Consider the following 19,546-nt stretch of genomic DNA (forward strand, 5'->3'; position numbering starts at 1 on the left):
AAGTCCCCTTAAAGTGACTGCTATTCCCCCTGGAATAAACAGAATTTCATTTCCCAGTATTGTAGTGAAAACTTTTTTTTTTTTAAGTTATAGATGGACCCAATACCTTCCTTTTATTTATTTATCATTAAGAGTAGGCGTATATCACGGTGGTGAGTATTTTTGAAAGAATGCAATTGCAATTCTTTCGATAATAACATTCACTCAGTTAATCTACAACACAGGTGTCATGCTAAGTACACAGTGCAAAAGGATAAAATCCTAAGTGTACATTTGGCACTGAGAAATGGTCTATCCAGGTACAATGGTGCACACCTGTAATCCTAGTGGCTTGGGAGGCTGTGGCAGGAGGATGGTGAGTTCAAAGCCAGCCTCAGCAAAAGCGAGGCTTTAGGCAACTCACTGAGACCCTGTCTCTAAATAAAATCCAAAATAGGGCTGGGGATGGGGCTCAGTGGTTGAGTGCCCCCTGGGTTCAATCACTGGTACCACGCTCTACCAAAAAGAAGAACCCAGGGCCTCATGCATGCTAGGCAAGCGCTCTACCACTGAGCGGCAACCCCCATCCTAGGAAAATCTTTTTTTTTAATTGTAAATCTTTTATAAAACATCAATTGCCTTTGACTGAAAGCAACTTGAAACATTTTTTTCTGTTTCTACTGTCACATATCAAGGTTCCTTTTGCAGGCTGCCAAGATGGACCACAGTGGAAGCAGAAGGAATACAGATTAGAGCCGAGTCCGTAATTCACCCGTCTCAATCAATAAGATTCTTGACCATAGCCAAAATCGTTTTTTTTTTTCCCAGAATGAAATCACAAACAGGACTAATCCCATCCCGGTTCTGATCCAGTGGCTTGCTGTGTAATAAGGTCGACCATAAAACACCCGGCTAAGGAAATGTCCCCCTCTGTCTCCACAAGGAAGGAGACTCCACAGCCCATCCGGTGGACAAAGACACAAGAGTAGGCGTATGTCACGGTGCTGAGTATTTTTGAAAGAATGCAATTGCAATTCTTTCCATAATAACATTCACCCAGTTAATCTACAACACAGGTGTCATGCTAAGTACATACTGCCAAAGGATAAAACCCTAAGTATACATTTGGCACTAAGAGATGGTCTATCCAGGTACAGTGGTGCACACCTCTAATCCTAGTAGCTGGGGAGGCTGAGGCAGGAGATTGCAAGTTCAAAGCCAGCCTCGGCAACTTGGCGAGGCACTAAGCAACTTAGCCAGACCCTGTCTCAATATAAAAAAAATTTAAAAAATGGTTAGGGATGTGGCTCAGTGGTTAGGTACCCCTAGGTTCAATCCCCAGTACCAAAGGAAAACAAAACAGAAGAGAGAGATGGTCATCTAATTATGCACCTGGCACCAGGCTTTGTGTATATACAATTAACTTATGTTCATCTCCACAATCCCTCAGGAATAGCTCCATTATATGTAAGAGATAAAACGAAGCAGAGAAAGCTTCAGGAACTTGGACCAAACTTATAAAAGCATCAGCAGCACGGCCAGGATTTGAATCATCAAGTCACTCTGAATCACCATGTTTGCCTACAGTTTTTCCTTACAGCACATAAAATACCGTTTTCCATCCACAGAGACCGAATGGCAGCCTCCAACACGGGCTCCATTATACCTGAGAATAATGCATTCTACCAGGATCCTTCGCATCCGTTTTTAGTCCACGGATTTCAGGAGGCGCATGATGAGAAATGCACTCAAATTCATAAAAGTTCATTAATTCAGAAGAACAGAAAAAGGTTCTACTCCAAGTAACGGGGATGACTCAAAGACGTCTTCATTTCAGTTACGGCGCATTATGTAAACGACGATACTCTTGTAAACTGCCGCTAATAAAGGAACTGAACGGAGTTAACGAAACTGAATTCACGATGACCTCCTGCTACACGGTGCATGTAGGTACACAGCGCAACTGGGAAAGTGTATTGACAACCGTTGTGGGGTCAGGAAATAAGAAAAAAAAAAAGAACTGGTGAAATAAGTGGGGGAATTTTAAGTTGGATTCTAGTAACGGGAAGGGGAAGCAAGACTTTAAAATGTGCTGAAGAAAATAAATGAATGAGCCGGGCACAATGGCTATCATCCCAGTGGCTCAGGAGGCTGAGGCAGGAGGATCTGGAGTTCACAGCCAGCCTCCGCAAAAGTGAGGCCCTAAGCAACTCAGGGAGACCCTGTCTCTAAATAAAATACCAAATAGGGCTGGGGAGGTGGCTCAGAGGTCCAGTGTCCCTCTGAGTTCAATCCCTGGTACCAAGTCCCACCAAAAAGAAGATAAATGAATACAGTTGACGGCCCTGTAAGAAATCCAGTCTTGTACAAAGTCACAGGAATCTTCAGGAACATGAGTCATCTGCAAAGCACATCACAGATCTAGGTATAAGGAACAGCAAATAGAAAAGGCTACTTCACCCAAACCAGGTATCATCTATGACCATCTGCTACCTAGCAGAGAGCAGATGAGCACCTGCAGCTTAGGTAACAATGTCTCAGCCACACAGTGGGTATTCTGGTGCACAACCCCCTGTCACAGGACTGGGGCAACAGTCATTTTTTTGTTTGTTTGTTTGGTTGGTTTTTTTTGGGTGGTTTTTTGGTACTGGGTATGGAACTTTGGGGCACTCGACCCCTGAGCCCCATCCCCAGCCCTATTTTGCATTTTATTTAGAGACAGGGTCTCACTGAGTTGCTTAGTGCCTCCCTGGGTTACTGAGGCTGGCTTTGAACTCACAATCCTCCTGCCTCAGCCTCCTCTGGAGCCACTGGGATGACAGGCATGAGCCACGGAGCCTGGCCAACATTCATGGTTTTGATAAATGTTAAAAAAAAAAAAAGCAATCTATGATATAAACATTTCTTCATTCCATAAAATAGACGGAATACACACCCTCTGTTCTGTCTAAGTTGCAGAGATACCTAAAAGCACTCATTTACTTGGTATTTAGCATGTGCCAGGCACACTGTACTGAACTCTGAAGTGTAGAACGTTTAACAGTTGCAACACCTCTGTGAGCTACAGGCATGACGAACGTCACCGGAGAGATTTACAAAGCGACCCTCAGGAAAAGTGAGAATGTGTCGGAGATCCCACAGCTGGGTAAGAACGAGGATTCGAATTCAGGGCCAATTCCATTTAAAAGGTGTAGGCTCTAGTGATTCAGTGTCACCCAGAAGCAAATTGTATTTAGTCACTTGTCAAAGCAACAAAGAAACAGATCCTTCCAAGATTTCCATTAAAAAAAAAAAAAAAAGTTTATGTATTAAAGACAAACCACTATTTACAATCATTGACATTCGAGAATTCTTAAGAGAACCGTGTTCATACTTTGCTTTTTACTAGGCGTTAGGTGTGTGGTTTAAATTATCAGTGTTTCTATAACGAATGTCATTGCCGAAATTAAATACAGTGAGCACAGGGCTTGGAATCCCCAATTAATTCACTAATCTGCACAAAGTCTAGAATCAATAGCTAGCTAACAGCTAATCAAAATGAGTCGCCAAAGACACCAACATTTGTGTTTACATTGGGTGGGTGAAAAGCGATCCTAATACCGACGATAAAGCTAATTCACATAACGCAAAAAAACAAGGGCAAGGGCCCAGAATCCAGCCTCCGAGAACAGAAGGGGCGGTGTAAGTCATACCGTATTTTTTTGTTTGATTTCCCTCTCTTCCAAAAAACGGACCCGTCTCATCAGACGCCCACGTGAAGCACCTGTCCTTGCTGGAAATTTCCATGAAAACCTGTTCCATGAAAAGGCACCGGCAACATGAATACTCTGGATCTCTGTTAATACAGCTGTCAGGGCACAATACCCGCTCCGTACAAAAGCTCAGCCTCAAGGTAAACTGGCCAGTCGGGTGTGGTGAGAACAAAGGGAATCTGCACACGTTATTTTAAAACTGGAGATCATTGTGGAATCAGCCACGGTCCTACCATCCTAACCCACATTTATCCCATGAACTGAATTCTCCTCCCCCAAGCCCCCCACCCTAATATAGTGGCCAATGTGCACAGGAAGGGTTACCAGAGGAAATGGACATCGCCCCCACAAGAGAAATCATTTATCTTTCCAAAAAAAAAAAACATGAAAATTGTTAACTCTGGCTTAGGAAGCAAGGGGGAAAAAAAGAAATCTAACCTTGTCTAGAAAAAAAGGAACCCATGTATAGTCGATTCATGCAAAGTTAAGTTCTTGCCAATATTTCCCGGTCAGTCTTGCTGACCGGCTGGCTCCTCTGGTCACAGACTCGGATGATCAGCGCTCCGTGAACGTGTATTCTGGATTTAGTGATGTTTCCAGCAGCCGTGGTCAGGCAAGAGAGATGTCAAGGTGATGGACGACAATCAACAACAGGGCTGTTTACTGCAGACTTCCTGGGATTGATCCAGTGTTCTCCTTGTCCACCATCTTCCCAAATCCCCGTGTCTATAGGCACATATCATTCCACAGAGGGGTCTACAGACAAAAAAATCACCTGATTGATGACGTCTCCTCAGCGTCGGAACCATCCTACAGAATGCATCTGAGCCCATTCTGCAGAGGATACGACTGAAACTTGGAAAAAGCGAGTTAACTCACCCCCAATCACCCAGGTGGTAGGGAAACGGGTCTACACTGGTAAGCACTCTGTCCGACTGCGGTTTTCAAGCTCTCACCCACTGTTACAAGAAACCCACTCGTTTCTCATGTCCCTCACGGGAGCCGTGTGCAACAGAAGCAAGGTCACGGTGGGAGGCAGGGGAGACACTTGTCCCAGATGGCAGAGGATTTTCCTGGGTTGTAAAAGTCCATGTCCAGCATCTTGGGAATCCCTGGGTCCTGCCTGGGAAGAAAGGAGGGTTGTCCCCTTTCCCTGTCCCCCCTGCCCATGACAGGTATCCTATCAGAGGCATGGAAACCAATCCGGTGAGCGCAGGTTCAGAGGAGGAAGCTACTCTTTATGCCTGGGTAGTACCCAAAGAGGCTGAACAAGGTGACACTAGAGTCGGGCACTGTGCAAACTGTGGTTAATACCATGAAAAAGCACAGTCAGAGTGGACCAGACCAGAGGGGACTTGTCCTCAAGGAAAAGAAAAAGAAAGAAAGGAAGGAAGGAAGGAAGGAAGGAAGGAAGGAAGGAAGGAAGGAAGGAAGGAAGGAAGGAAGGAAGGAAGGAAGGAGATAAAACATCACATGTCCAGTTGCAGAGGCGTGCATGGACTGGTACAGCTGAGCCGTAACCCTGGGAGGCACAGGGGATGGGGAAATGAGTTTGGAATGTGCCATCTAAGAACCAGAGTCCCCCTTGGAACAGGGGGGAAAAAGCCTGAATGTGTCCTTTTACTTTTCTCCTCCATAACTTTAGGAAGAGAACAAAACTTTGAGAAGACAAGACCCTCAGCGTTAGGATGGACGGACACACCTACCTGTCTGGGTAGTGGGTGGCCAAAGAGTATTCACTGAGAATCTAACTCATGACAGACAGGCCAGTGAACTGCTGCCCAGCCTAGGACCTAAGGATGCATCGGGGGAGTTGAAAGGGAAAACCCAAACACAGAAAGACCCTCCTCCCATCTTGATCCAGAATTCTTTCCTCTTTTCTGCTTCTTCACCGAATGAGTCAGGATGGACTTGAAGCAGTTAATAAAACTCCAACCCAAAGCAGCTTACGTCAAAGGGCAGCAGTTCATGAATTCGGAGCCGTCAAACCCCCAGGTCATCATCCGCTGGAGATGGAATCTCCCCCAGATCATGTGCCCTAAGAATGGGACCATACTAAAGGTCAAAGATCAAAGGAAGAGAGGGAATGCGTATTTGTCAGTCCCAGTGCTAGGATCCATGCCCTCCTCGCTCCATACCTCCAGAGGGAAATGGAGGCACCTCTGGCAATCCCACCTGAACTCACAGGGAACCTGCTGGGTCTTTTTCCCAAACACATTTCCCTTTCTTCCAAGGTATGCAGCTCCACTCTGCTTCTCAACTGCCCCTCAGGGCAAAGAAAGTCCAGGTGACCGTTCAGCCCAAGGACAATATGGGTGGGAGCTCAGGTAGCCCCTTCCCAGGCTGGGTCTATAACCACCCAAGAGAGGCTTCTCTGCACACCCTGTACCTTCTCCTTCTCACACCCTATACCTTGGCTGAAAGATGAGGTCAAAGCCTCATCTTTCGTTTGAAGGACTCCATTCCTTGAGTGACCCCATGGAGAGTCACCAGGTCAGCAATGATGGCTTCAGCCTGGACCACCCCACAGGAAAGCTATTTCAAGTCACTGAGTATTTAGAATCCCTCCGTTATATAGCAGCCGGCATTCACCTGTCTCAAGACCCAATGGAATCTGGCTTCTTAGGAGTCTGGAAATATGATAGAAGTTACCTTAAAACCCTCTTCTGTCTCCAAGCCCACGAAATCACAAGTAGGGGCTTGAAGAGGACTCGGGCACGGGCTGGGTGTCGTGGGTGGTAGGGCACTGGGCTAGCATGCACAAGGCCCTGAATTGCATTCCTAGCAACACACACACACACACACACACACACACACACACACGGCATGGAAATGAGAAAAAAAAAGGAAAAGAAGAGAGTTTAGGAAACAATAAAGGAGATTTCTTTCGAGATCAAGAGAAAACGAACAGGGGCCCTGGAGGAAAGAGGTGCTTCCGAAGCATACAGAATAGACGGCAGCCCACGCGGGGAGTTTATCTGAATTAACCGTGAGGATGCCCCCAACCATCTTGACAAAAGGTCGGTTCTCACCAGCCGCTGCTGCACATTTTCTCTGCCATCACTGGAAACCCAAAGGGTAGGTAAATCATTATGTTTACCAAAGAGGAAAAAAATAGCAGGCGATGGGAGAGGACAAAGATCTTCTAATGCAAGCCAGACCACAGGACGAGAACCAGAGAGACCATTTTTTTTTTTTAGAAGATCCTCCGAGGGTGACGGAAATACTTTAAAAAATAATTTTAAAAAAGTTTGGCAAAGCTGAGAGGACAAGAAAGGGGAGGTTTTCCTTTGGGGGAGGTTGGAGATATACGAAAAGTAATGCCTTTGAACAGAAGCGAAGTTAGGAGAGGCTGTTTTAGCTGCGGTCTTATCAGAAAGGATATTCACTCATGCCGAGAACGGAAGAGGAAAATTCATCTTCACATACAGTCGCACGGAAGGGGCAGCACAGGGCTGTTGGTAACAGAATATGTCTTAGATGAGACGTGAACTTTTTCTTCTTTAGGATTTTTTTTAAAAAAATTATCCTGGCAATGTTTTTTATATAGGCAAGAGGAAAAGGCACTTCCACGGTTCAAATCCCAGCCCGGGTCCCAAAGCTAGCTATGTTGAACAGAAGGCCTGAGTTAACTTTGCCTGCTTTTCCTCATCTGCAGAGAAGGTAGCAATTGCTATTTAGGAGTGCAAAGAGATTAGAAAAGTATCTCAAAATAGTAAACACTGTGCACATATCTACATATCAGCTGCTCATGATATTATTTTATTTCATATATGTGTGTGTGTGTGTGTGTGTGTGTGTGTGTGTGTGTGTGTGTGTTTTCTACCAGTAGTTAGGGGAAGAATGGGAAGGAACATATATTGAGCATAGAGGCAAATGTCACACATGGGAATAGAATGTCAGAGAATGCTGGAAAAAAAAAAAAACTGGCTACATCCATAAATATTCAGCTGGACTACATTTCCCAGCCTTCCTTCTGATGCACCCCCATAGAACTGAGTTTCAGCCAACAACAGCACACCAGCCAAAGTGAATGCACCACTTGCAGGTGGGAGCAATTAACATCCTCCAAGTCTCTCGCCCTCCGATGAGTTGATGCAGGCGAGCAGGTGGTCACCCTGGAGGGGACAAAGGTGCACCATGGGTCACACTGAATCTTCCATGAATGCTTCTACCATCACCCGCGTGGGGGAATTCACATGAGTGAGAAATAAGTGAATTCCACATAGGAGGCAGTAATACTTTGGGGGCTTCTTTGTTATTACCGCTAATAAGGTAGCCAGTCTAACACAACCAAGTTCTTTACCTCTCCTCTCCTACCCAACCCCTATGGCCACACCTTGAAATAGATCTTGTCTCAATTTTACCGCTAAGGATATTAGGGCTATGGAATTATCTTGACGGATACTGTGAAGGCCGTCAGCAGGGAGCCAAATCTGGATCCAGGTGTCTACGATTCTGCCCTCCTGTGCTCCAGGGTGCACAGCACCAAACGTACCCTTTCGTCCCTCTTTTATGACCCCCTTGCCACTGGTTCTTTTGTCTTTACAACTGCATGTCCTTCAGCTGTGTGTCCACTTTGTGACAGCCACCATGACCCCTCCCGAGTGCCTTTATCTCTTATACCTAATTCCAGCCACCCGTGAGTCAGGACAGGAACACTGTGGAGCCACCTGTTACAGGAGACAGATTGCTAGCAATTTTGCAACTGGCTACAGGATCAGAGATAATAAATGGCAGAACCAAGATAAGGAAAGAAAGGTCAAAAAAAAAAAAAAACCCGGAGCCACCTGTGGTCTCCAAAAGCAGAGCACTACCCCCCCCCACCCAAGGGGCAGGACAAAACCATCCGTGGGAATACATAAAAACATAAGAACTTTCTTATTTTTGCTTCACTTGTCTTTTACTTTCCCTCCGCTGTGTGTGTATTTTATAAGTCGTGTACCAGATATCAGTAGATGCCTTTAGTTTATACATTTTATTGATGTGGGATCGAATTTTCTTCTGATAGTAAATAAGAAAAGAGAGTGAAAACCAATAAGTCATGGGAATAAATCCTGCCCTGTTCATTAGACTCAAGATACTGCTTTACAGAAAACAAACAAAAAAAAAAATTTAAAAAACTCCTCCACCTCAGTGTGGAGACATCCCTTGGACGCCCCCCATGAAACAGATTCATTCCATGGAAATCCTATAATAGCAAGAGTTCACAGAAGGTTGAAGAAGAGAGATGAGAACTAATGTATGTTAGGTCCCACTTCTTTCCCTGTAACAAAGAAGCATCGGACACATTAAAACCATTAGCAGACAAACTTGGAAAAGTCCGGATTACAAAGGGGAGTTTTTTCTTCGGCCGGAGGAGAAGTTTATTCAGGTTCCTTTTATTTTGTAAGACCTAAATCGAACTAATGGATGTCCTGAGAACCTTTCAGAAGAATCTGCACCAAAAGATTGAGTGCTCAGAAGGGAAAAAAAAAAAAAATCAGAAGACCTACTTCTCAACAGAAATAAAGTTTAAAAAAAAAAAAAGGAGATGATTGAAAAACAAAATCCATCAGTATTTAAGTTCTGTTCTCTTATCACTCAATCTCCTGTCAATATGAAGTGACCCAGGGAAGAGGGGCTAAGCTCACTCCCAATTGCACAGAAGGTCTTCCAAGGTGTGTAAAATACACACACCAGGCACCAACTGAAAGGGGTTTCACAGACTGCAATTTAAAAAAAAAAAAAAAATTACCTCAGTTAAAACGTCCACATGGCTCTCACCTAAAGCTTTAAGCAACTGGTAAAGTCTCTTAGCATTTTAACCCCCAATTCAAGAGGTCAGTTTTTATTTATTATTTATTTTCCATGCTTGCTAGCCAACTGGCAGGATCCACAGTGAAAAAAAAAATAATAATAATGAGATTTATCATCATGATCTTTCCTCAACCAGACAGGGCAGGTGAAGTCAGTTTAAACAAACAACGAACAAAATCAATAGCCTTTTTTACAAGATAGACAAAAAAGTAATATTCTCACAGAACTTGTTTTTTTTTTTTTTTTTTTTGATCCCTGCCAATCTTATCTAACTCCCACAACCCCATAGCGGAGATTTCCACAGTCTTGAATGAAATCAACGAGAAGACAGCAAGAATAAATGTATGGGGTGAAAGGTGAATCTTCTCCAGAATGGCACCCAAACCACGTCTAGCTGCCTGCTCCATGACACACTTCTTTTTCGCCCACCTGGGCACAGACATAAAGAGTTGCTAATCAGTTCTACTTGAAATGCTGCTACCTGGACCTATTTAAAGGGGGAAATCCAGTCTCTAAGCTCCTACCTTATACTCCCTGAAGAACAGAAACCATAAATCTCAAATCTGCAAAAATAAAAAGCACATTCCAAATTATCCTAAGTAGTGTCCAGACAAATGAGTCATGTGGCTGTTATTCCTTGAGATTCCCAGCTCCCAACACAGCAGACTGCAGGAGCTTCCCATGCAATTAAATGACATTTTTTTTTCCCTGAAAAACATGTCCCCGCCCCTATGTTGATTCCAGTAGGAAAACTACAAAAAGTTGCAGGAGCTTTGCTCACGGGGACTCCTCCTTACAAATCCACCACCCATGTACCCCAAGATCCCAGCCAACCTCTTGCACGCAGAACACACATCCAAGGTGATGGGTCACATTCGGTCGCCCTACACAACCTCAAGCCTTTTTGCTTCAAATCTGGAGACAGCGGTGCCAGCAATCTAACACCTTCTCTTCCTGGTTGCTCGAAGCCGCCTGCCTCCGCGCAGATCTCCTCTGTGCTGCAAAATGTGTTCACGCATCAGACTCCCTGGCTGGTCCCCAGAGAGAGATCCAGGAGCCCACAGCCTCCTTCCCCCCACCTCCACGCCTTTTCATTAATAGTAAAACAGACACACACCAGGCATCAACCAAGGTTTTTCAGTCGCCCCCCACCACCCCCTGTTGGAGAAGGAGAGCTAGCGGGTTAGTGTCTGCGGGGCGCCTGGCGCACATCTCTCGCGGCTGTCTGGGTACTGGAAGAGGAGAGCAGGCGGTTGGTGGTCTTTGCCTCTTAAAAGAAACTGAAAATCCACCACCACCACCACCACCCCCCCGCCTCAGAAGTTGTTGGAAATAGATGTCACCCCCAACAAGCTCCTTCCGCACAGACTGGGGAGAAACCAAGCAGCCTCCACGGACCTGGTAGATGCGGTTGACCGCGCAATCCCCGCGCTGAGCAGCCAGCCTGGCACGGCCGCTGGCGCTCCCCAAATGAGTGTCTGCTTCTACCTCGGCCACGGAGATCAGATTCCCTTAGGTCCAAACCCCTGGAACCTCCCCTCAGCACCTCAGCTCAAGTTCGCTAACCTTTCTTGGGGGCTGCCTTTGGAGCAAACCCCGGGCACCCACACCAGAAGGAAGCCCCGGTCTAGGACCCGGGGGCGCACGGCGGGGCTGGGGCGTGTGGAGAGGGCATCGGCCTGAACCAGTTGGAAGTGCCCTCGTTTTCCAGGTTCCCGGAACATTCCAGGCTCTGGGCTCCTGATTTTGTGGTTGCCTCGCCGCGTAACAAACTTATTTTCGCACTAAAAAGCAGAGGAGAAGGGTCGCCGTGAGGTGAGGTGACGGAGGCGTCGTCGGGGCCCTGCCTCTACCCAGGGTCAGGGCGCTCAGCGCCTTGCTGGCCGGACCCTGCTGCGCTGGCCGCCTCAGGGCGGTGGAGCTCCACAGCCCCAGTCCAGCCCTGCAGGATTTCGGAACCCTGAGCAGCCCGGTCTCCCTCCCGCAGCTGGAGAGGACGCAGCCCTTTACTCAAAAAACCGGGGAGCCCGGGTGCCTGGTTCGCTGGAGCCCGGCTGGCGAGGCTCGCTCGCCACTTACCTCAGCACCTGAGCTCCGCGCCGAGAGCGGAGGAAAGCCTCTCCAGAGCGCGGTGCAGGCACCGTCCGAGGGTCCCGGTGTAGTGGCGAAAGCTCCCTACTTGCGACCAATCCCGGTGCTGAACCCCGTGCTGTCTGGTGTCGCGCTCCTCTCCCTCCCTGCGCTCCCCGGCGGCTCCAAAAACCTGGCGCACCGGAGTTCTCTAAACCGGCTGCCTGCGCGCTCTGAGGGAAAGGCGCGCGGGGAGGGGGCGAGGGCCGGGGAGGGCGCGAGCCGCGCGTAGCAGAGCTGGGCATGCTCAGTGCGCGGCTCCGGGAGGCGCGCGCAGGGCGCAGCACCTGCCCGGCCCTGCAGTGGGGAGGCGGCCCCCGGTTCCCCACGCACCAAACTGGCAGAGGGAGCTTTACCTGATCCTCGGGCCCGTGGAGACTATTAGCCTGGTTCCTAGAGAGGTATCATAAAGGGTGTATCAACCAGGGGTACACCGGCGGGATGTCCTTCCTATGAGTATTGGGGCACAGGAGGCGCCACCTAAGGAGGTACCCAAAACCTCCAGCTTTCGGGAGACGCGGATTTCGGGGGATCTTTAAGGGGAAACAAATACTGGGCTGAGAATTGCTGAGTACAGGTTGGGTGTGGGCGGATGGCACTGAAGCCGAGAAAGAGGGGGGCTTTTGAAAGATTTTTATTTATTTATTTATTTTATCTGCCTGTCCTTAGGCAGAGGACATTGGCCAGACAGCCTTACCGACCTGCACCTGTCACCCTATAGCAGTGTGCTTTCAGGCTGCAATGTGTGTAGGGAAGAGGAGACGTTGCAAGGAAACAGAAGCCCAAGGATCAATTTGTGGTGTGTGGGCACATTTGAAAGGCTTGTTATTCAAAAGCATGTGCAGGGAATGATGACGTTACCATGGTCCTTCTCCAGCCTGCATCTACCGTTTCTGGGGAGAAAGCGCTCCCTTCACTCCAATTCCAAACCTCAGGGTAACAGTAGAGGTTGGCAGCGATGATCCGGCCCCTCACCAGCCCTGTGCAAAGCGAGTCTGACAGGCAGAGGAAAGCCTGCTCAGTCTAACTCATCTCTTCCAGCAACCTCAAGAGAGCCTGCGTTTCTCTCCCAGAGAAAAAGCCCCCAGGGGCTTTGCCGCACCCCCAGTTTCCCTGCTCAGCTCTCAGCAGCTCGGGACTACATAAACAACTTCTGACCATTTACACAATCATGTAAACCTACCCTGACATCTCCATTATGTGGAAAAGATGTTAACTGGAAAACTATTTTTAAACTACCACAGTAAGCAAACAAATACTCAGCTCCCCCCAAATACATACAGCAGGTGGGGGCCAGGCTGCACAGTGTTGAATTCGGTTTTGTTTTGTCTTCTTTTTTAAAAAAACATAATGGATTTTTGAAAAGTGAGCCTACCCACACTTGGTGATAGGTATTGTGCTATCAAAAATTTCACCACTTGATATTCTGTGTCTTACCATGGGTGCAATGATTAATGCTAAAGAAAAGAAGTCCCCCCCCAACTTTCCAGGTTTTTGAATTATGCACCCCCCCTTCTGCATTTTGTTCTCTAATACAGGCACTGTTATAAAATAGGAATATTTGTGATGTGCTTTCTATGGTAAATAACTGCTTAAAATGACTCCCTCTGAAGGGCTTTGTGCTCCTACTTGATCTGTCTGTGACTTATACTACTTGTGCCAAGATTTTTCCAGATCCTTTTTCTGCAACTAGCCCATTGAAAGTCAACAGATCCATATATAGTTTTCGTGTATGTGTACACACATAACAAAAAGTAACTAGCCAGAAAACATTCCTTTGTACACGCACATAGCAAGAGCACATTCAGACTCTCAGCAGAATTTCAAAATTCCAAAGAGAGACTGTCATGTTCTCCCAGTGGGATCAGAGACCGAAGCACTTTTCAAAGTTTTCGGAAGATCTCAAGCCAGTGCTCTTAATCGTGTTCCTCAATTTCAGACAAAAATATCCTGTCTTCATTCTTCCCTTTCATCTTCACTCTATGCAGAACATGGTATTCTTGCAGGTACCGGGGAAACGAAGCGTGACCCGTACGAAGAAGAAGAAGAATCTGCTCCACGGTGACTGTGTCGTGAGGCACACAGACACTGAAGATCTGGAGAGACAGATCTGGGTCGTGTTGAAGGGATGTCAGTCAGACATTCAGTTGGGAGGCTTTTTTTTTTGTTTTTCATTTGACCAATATGCCCCCCTCGGATCCAATGCCAAGCCTGATCAGTATAGCTCCCCAACATTCCCCCCCCCCAGAAAGAACAGAATCTCCTTGAAAAACCGAAACAAATAATCCAGTCCCATTTTTTCCATCCTGCAGGGAAGAAAGATGCTAAGGCCACCTCTGCCAAGAAAGCAAGCTTCTCCCTGAAGCTCTCAGGAGTGGGGAGTGTTCCTAAGAAGATTTGCCCCAGCCAGGAGAAGGCTTCACAACATCTTCACACGTGTGTGTCTGGACATATATCGGGGTGGCGGGGGGAGACCCTGGCTGTGTATCAGTGGCTTGCTCAGGGAATCTGGGATTGGGATTCTCAGGAAAGAAATGTTCCTAATGAATCAATTAACACTGCCAGCAGCAAGTTCAATACCCCTGCACCCAGAGTCTCCCGGACTCCGCTCTGTATTAGTGTGTGAATGAATTACGTTGTAATAACCACACACACACACACCCCGCGCCATCTCCCACCCTCCGGAATAACTATGTGTACAAATAGGTGAGATTTGTACTCCCGGGTCTTTTAATGTGTACCTATTTGGACACAAGGTCACCTCTTACACTCATTAAGCCCGTCTGAATGAGGTCTGATCACTCTTAAGGGAAATCAACTCGGAAAATGCCTTTGACATTTTTGGAGACAGGGACGGAATACATTCAGGCAGATTTTACTCAGCATGCAACAGTTCTGCGAGCTTCAGAAAGGGCACCAGTGTGCCCCTCTCCCCCTTCTTGTGCCTTCTGCACTCATCCTGGGGATTTGGCAGGTGTGGATTTAATATAAGAGGAGGGGAAAGAAAAGAGCATCTCAGAAAAAGAAATATGTCTCTTCTGACCATATCTGATTTGATTTGATTTTTCTCCTTATTCCTGGCATCCAGGGGGGATTTAAAAAAAAATTCATACATACCACCCTCTTGGTTCTAAATGACTTGGATAAGGTGAACCGATGGCAGAGGTGACTGGGATAAAAATACCTGCGTTTTATAATTAGTTTCTCAAAATATATGAGGTGCCTGAATAGATTCTTCACCTCTAAACCATCCGGGATGTCCCATCCCTGTCTTTAAAACATAACCTCCACGTTGCTTCGACCAACAAGGGACAAGGCCGTATTTTTTTTTTTTATAAAGATTTATGTTCCTGGGAGCTTTCTGCTCAGATTTAAAATGGAATACAGTCAAATGGGACTCAAGAGAAGGACTTTTTCAGACCAGCTTACGGGGGAACTAGCTTCCTCCAATGCCATTGTTTTAGGTGACTGATTGACTCTTGAGCTTCAAACTAAAGGACTTGGGAACAATAATGGCCTCATGGTGAGATAATGAGAATTAGCACACAAAAGCACAGTTAATTGGCATGGAGGTTGTGACACAGACTGACAGAAAGAGTCAAAAGTAAACTAGCCGCCTGAGGTTGTGACACAGACTGACAGAAAGAGTCAAAAGTAAACTAGCCGCCTGACACCCCAGCCAAGATTCCCTTTATGAACAGGGCCTGGCGACTACCAGGGAATCCAAGCGTGGTAAGGTGGAATTAGGAATCAATCACTCTGTTCTTCCTTTCAAACTTTTTTTTTTCCAGATTTCACTGGATTCTTTATACAAAACTCATAAAAAGAGAATAGCCCCCAGAGGGCTTTACTTTGCAAAAGTATTCAGAGCCGATTTTTATTGTTCTCACTGGGTATGTTCTTCTAAAGGTGTTCCTAACACTGAATTGCTTGGGGGGGGGGGAAATAGAGGGTTAGGTTCCTCCAAGCTTGCCTGGTGACAAGGTTTTCATCAACCTATCAACACACAGCCCTTGTTTCATGTCTTCTGATAAAGATGCCCTACCTAGTGGATATGGTGGGTTCATGAACCTTGAAGGTGGGACAGCAACAGGACGCCCCTGGTCCAACACAGCTCATCCAACACCTGTTTTCTCCATAAGGCACGTCACCCATGTGCTTAGGAACACGAGGCAGCTCTCCAACACTATGCCTTGGATCACTTAAAATAGCAAAGTTACCACCCCCAAAAGACACAGAAATTCCAAAGGGGGCGGGGAGGGAAACACAATCAATATCCTGCACAAAGAAGACTTCTTGACAGGATAAGAGCTGAAATAAGAAGGCTGAGCATGACCTTGATTGACCTCAGCTGGGAACAGGTGCAATGGGGAGACTGGAACTTCCAACTGCTCCCTGGGTGTCCTCTGCGCACCTCTCTGTGTCTGTGAGGGTCTACTTGCATGCTTTCCGTATTGACTTTGGGGTTACAAGCACATTTTCCCAAGCAGGCAGATTTTCAAAGGTGGAATCTTTAAGCAAGGGATATCAGCTGTCTCAAAGGTCGTCTCTAAAGGCCAGCCGCACCCACCCGTCGATGTGTGACCCCATTTACAAACACTCGATTTATACACAATCACTTAAGAATACGTGATTGTGACGAAGGCATACACTTTTTAACAATCTGTCTTCCGCAGATAAAATATTCACTAGAATCACCGAAGTTTGTTGGACACCCCACTCGCTGTATGTAGGTTATTTCTAAAGTGGATTTGGCGCGCTGTTTCTGAGCAACCTTCTACTTGATTCGCTTGTTCACGAGCTGGAGAGTTTGGAGAACTAAGGTAAAGTTAAGGGCAAAGAAGAAGAGTTTAGTAAAGTAAAAAAAAGTGTGTACTTCTAGAAATTCAGAAAAGCAAGGTGATATGCCCAGGTCACTCTACCTTGGCCCCTGAACCCATCTGCTTGTCACCTTTGACCCATCCTACCTGAGCATCTCCTGGACCTCATCACATGCTCAGGAAGGAGAGAGAGAAGGGGGAAGAGAACAGGGAAACCAAGAAAATCTAGGGTGTATAAAACAGGCCAAACCCCCTCACTTCTTGGGATACCGGAATACCAGATATGACCCCCTTCTTTTCTCTCTCCTGGGAGAAGATTATGTTACCCATTTTAAAATAGACCCTGTTTTATTTTTTTTTTTTTACAAATAAAAAGAAGGAAAGAAATTAAGAACAGTGCCTCCAAGAATAGCATATTCTTAGAGGAGAAACAAATAAAAATCGAAGTCTATGCACCAATGAGACATTGAAAATTGAGTCTGTGAATGGGACTTTGAAAATAAAGGGGTTGTATATGAATCTTTGAGGATATGATGAAATTGCTGATTCCAGGGTCTCAGCCCACGTGATGAGACGTATAAGGTGGGCCCTTAACGATCCATGCCTTCTGGTATTCATGCCCTTATTTATTTCCCGGGTTACATGTTGGCTAGACTTATTGATTCACTGTTACGGAAACCCTGAAATGATGGATGTCACTTCCAAAGATGAGGTCACGCAAACACTCTGGCTTCCATGTTAGGAAAATCGGACTCAGGTCATCTGCTACCACGCTGTGCAGACTTCCCGGACAGTCTCTGGAAGCCCCATGTGCCAAATAATCAAAGTATGCTAGTAATCTTGCAAATGGGTACAGCAGACGATTCTCCGACTTACCAAGAGCTATGTGGGTGACTCAGAATCGAATTCTCCAGTCTCCGTGAAGTTTGGGGTGATTGGATCACTGGCCAACAGCTTGATGTCAAGATCATGAGAGAGTCTCAGCAGAATGACCCAGGGAGCACTGACCTGTACCTGTGTCGACCCCAGACCTATAAATAACATGGAGAAATTAAAGTGTGCTGTTTGCAATCTCCGTGTTTGCAACAGATAACTAGTGAACCTCCCTAAATAGTCTGCTCTTATAAACCAGCTATGGGACTTGGGTCTGTGCTTTCTTGCACACCAGTCAAGTGATTTTTGAAGCAGGTGATTCACAGAACACACTGTTTCAAGGCCTCGTATTGGGAGATGAAAGAGCAAATATTAGAGAATACATCGAATCACCTATCTTTCAATTGTATCCGAAAAAAGTGACACTCCTTGCACACACCGTAATTATGTGTTTCCTTCTTTTCATTTCGAATATGCTGTTTTAATACCATTTTGCCCACACCCAGGACGTCCCAATTTTTCTCCTCTCACTAGCTTTTCTATGCCCAGATTTTAACTTTAAAGCTGCTTAATATTCCATTTTAGAATGTACTACGAATCACTCGATCGATTCTCTAATGTTGAACATGTAAATTGTTTGTGTTCTTCTATGATAAACAGCTCTTTGGTAAACACGGCAAAGTTAAAATTTACACATACCATTAATTGTTTCCTGAGAATAAATCCCTTAGAATTTGCACTATCAAGTCAGTACGGTATAGTGGTTTTACTCAATGGTCTCCTTCTTTTTGGTACACATTGATGATCTCCAACAATTAAAGACAGGTGAAGGCTCTAAGCCTCACTTCTCAGGTTCTCGAAATAATGTAGCAAGTTGGGCGTGGTGCGGCAGGCCTATGATCCAGCGGGTTGAGAAGCTGAGGTAGGAGGATGGCAAGTTCAAAGCCACCCTTAGCAATTTAGTGAGACCTCAAGCAACTCAGTGAGACCCTGACTCTCAATAAAATATAAAAAGAATTTTATCCACTGGGAGATGTGGCACAGTGATTAATTGCTTCTATGTTCAATCCCTGGTACCAAAAGTAAGTAAATAAATATATAAAATAAAAATTAAAAACTAAGCCAGGCATAGTAGCATATGCATATAATCCCAGTGGCTCAGGAGGCTGAGGCAGGAGGATGGCAAATTCAAAGCCAGGCTCAGCAAGAGCAAGGTGCTAGGCAACTCAGTGAGACCCTGTCTCTAAATAAAAATACAAAACAGGGCTGGGAATGTGGCTCAGTGGTCCAGTACCCCTAAGTTCAATCCCTGTACCCACCCCCCCAAAAATAATGTAGCAAATTATAATAAAAGAAGACAATGGTTAATTTCTGCATCTGCAAGGAAAAAAACAGACACTTATTTTTTTTAAAAAAAGCAGTAATTTGAACTATAGGCTTAATAAATCTCTTTGCAGGTTTTCCAATAGCCCTTGGAAGGAAAGACTCACTTGAGGCAGATGCAACAGTAGTGAAAGACCAGGATTTGGTTAAAAGGGTTAAGTCGGGGTCAGGTAACAAAATCCTCTGAAAGTTGCTGAACACAAAAAAAACGGGTTGGTTGGAGTCAAAAGCACAGAGCACCATTCCCAACCAGATAGGCTCCCAGAACCACCAGGTTCTCACACTATGCTCTGCAAGGGCCAAACTCACCGTGTGCTATTTCTAGCCAAACCCAGGTCTTCGATCCCATTCATTTCAGCAGTGAAGATGAAAATTTGCGCCAGTTGTTATAACCCATATCTTCAACTGTGCCAATTAACCAAAGCCTCTGTCGTTGATGGTAAATAAAATTAATGGATTCCGCTGGGCACAGTGGCACACACCTGTAATCCCAGGGTCTCGGGAGTCTGAGGCAGGAGGATCCATGAGTTCAAAGCCAGCCTCAGCAATTTACTGAGGCCCTAAGCAACTCACCAAGATCTTGTCTCTAAATATAGAGTATGAAAAAAAAATGGTTGGGGATGTGGCTCGGGGGTTAAGCACCCCTGGGTTCAATCCCTGGCACACACACAAAAAAAATTAATGGACTCTCTCAGATGGACATCTGATAAGAACTTGACAGATGCTAGCTCCCTATCTCCAGGAATATACATTCCTGATTATCAAAACAAAAATATTAAGAAACAATGATTAGAGGTGAAAATCAACATA

At 45.9% G+C, this 19,546-nt stretch overlaps 1 protein-coding gene across 5 annotated transcripts in view; it reads right to left on the bottom strand.

Annotated features, from left to right (window-relative positions):
* Cntn4 (contactin 4) overlaps window positions 1–11,833 on the bottom strand; it is an 819,812-nt gene extending 807,979 nt beyond the window's left edge. Inside the window, exon 1 of one of the 5 annotated variants that reach the window (XM_040290063.2) lies at window positions 11,610–11,831. The gene's annotated coding sequence lies outside the window, so the exon portion shown is untranslated. Of the gene's footprint in view, window positions 1–10,364; window positions 10,384–11,609 lie in introns of those variants that run through there. The other 4 variants (XM_040290053.2, XM_078033565.1, XM_078033568.1 and 1 more) reach the window with 4 other exon arrangements.
* Window positions 11,834–19,546: the final 7,713 nt, after the last annotated feature.

The sequence above is a fragment of the Ictidomys tridecemlineatus genome, chromosome 16 (assembly GCF_052094955.1).
Source record: "Ictidomys tridecemlineatus isolate mIctTri1 chromosome 16, mIctTri1.hap1, whole genome shotgun sequence".
Lineage (NCBI taxonomy): Eukaryota > Metazoa > Chordata > Mammalia > Rodentia > Sciuridae > Ictidomys > Ictidomys tridecemlineatus.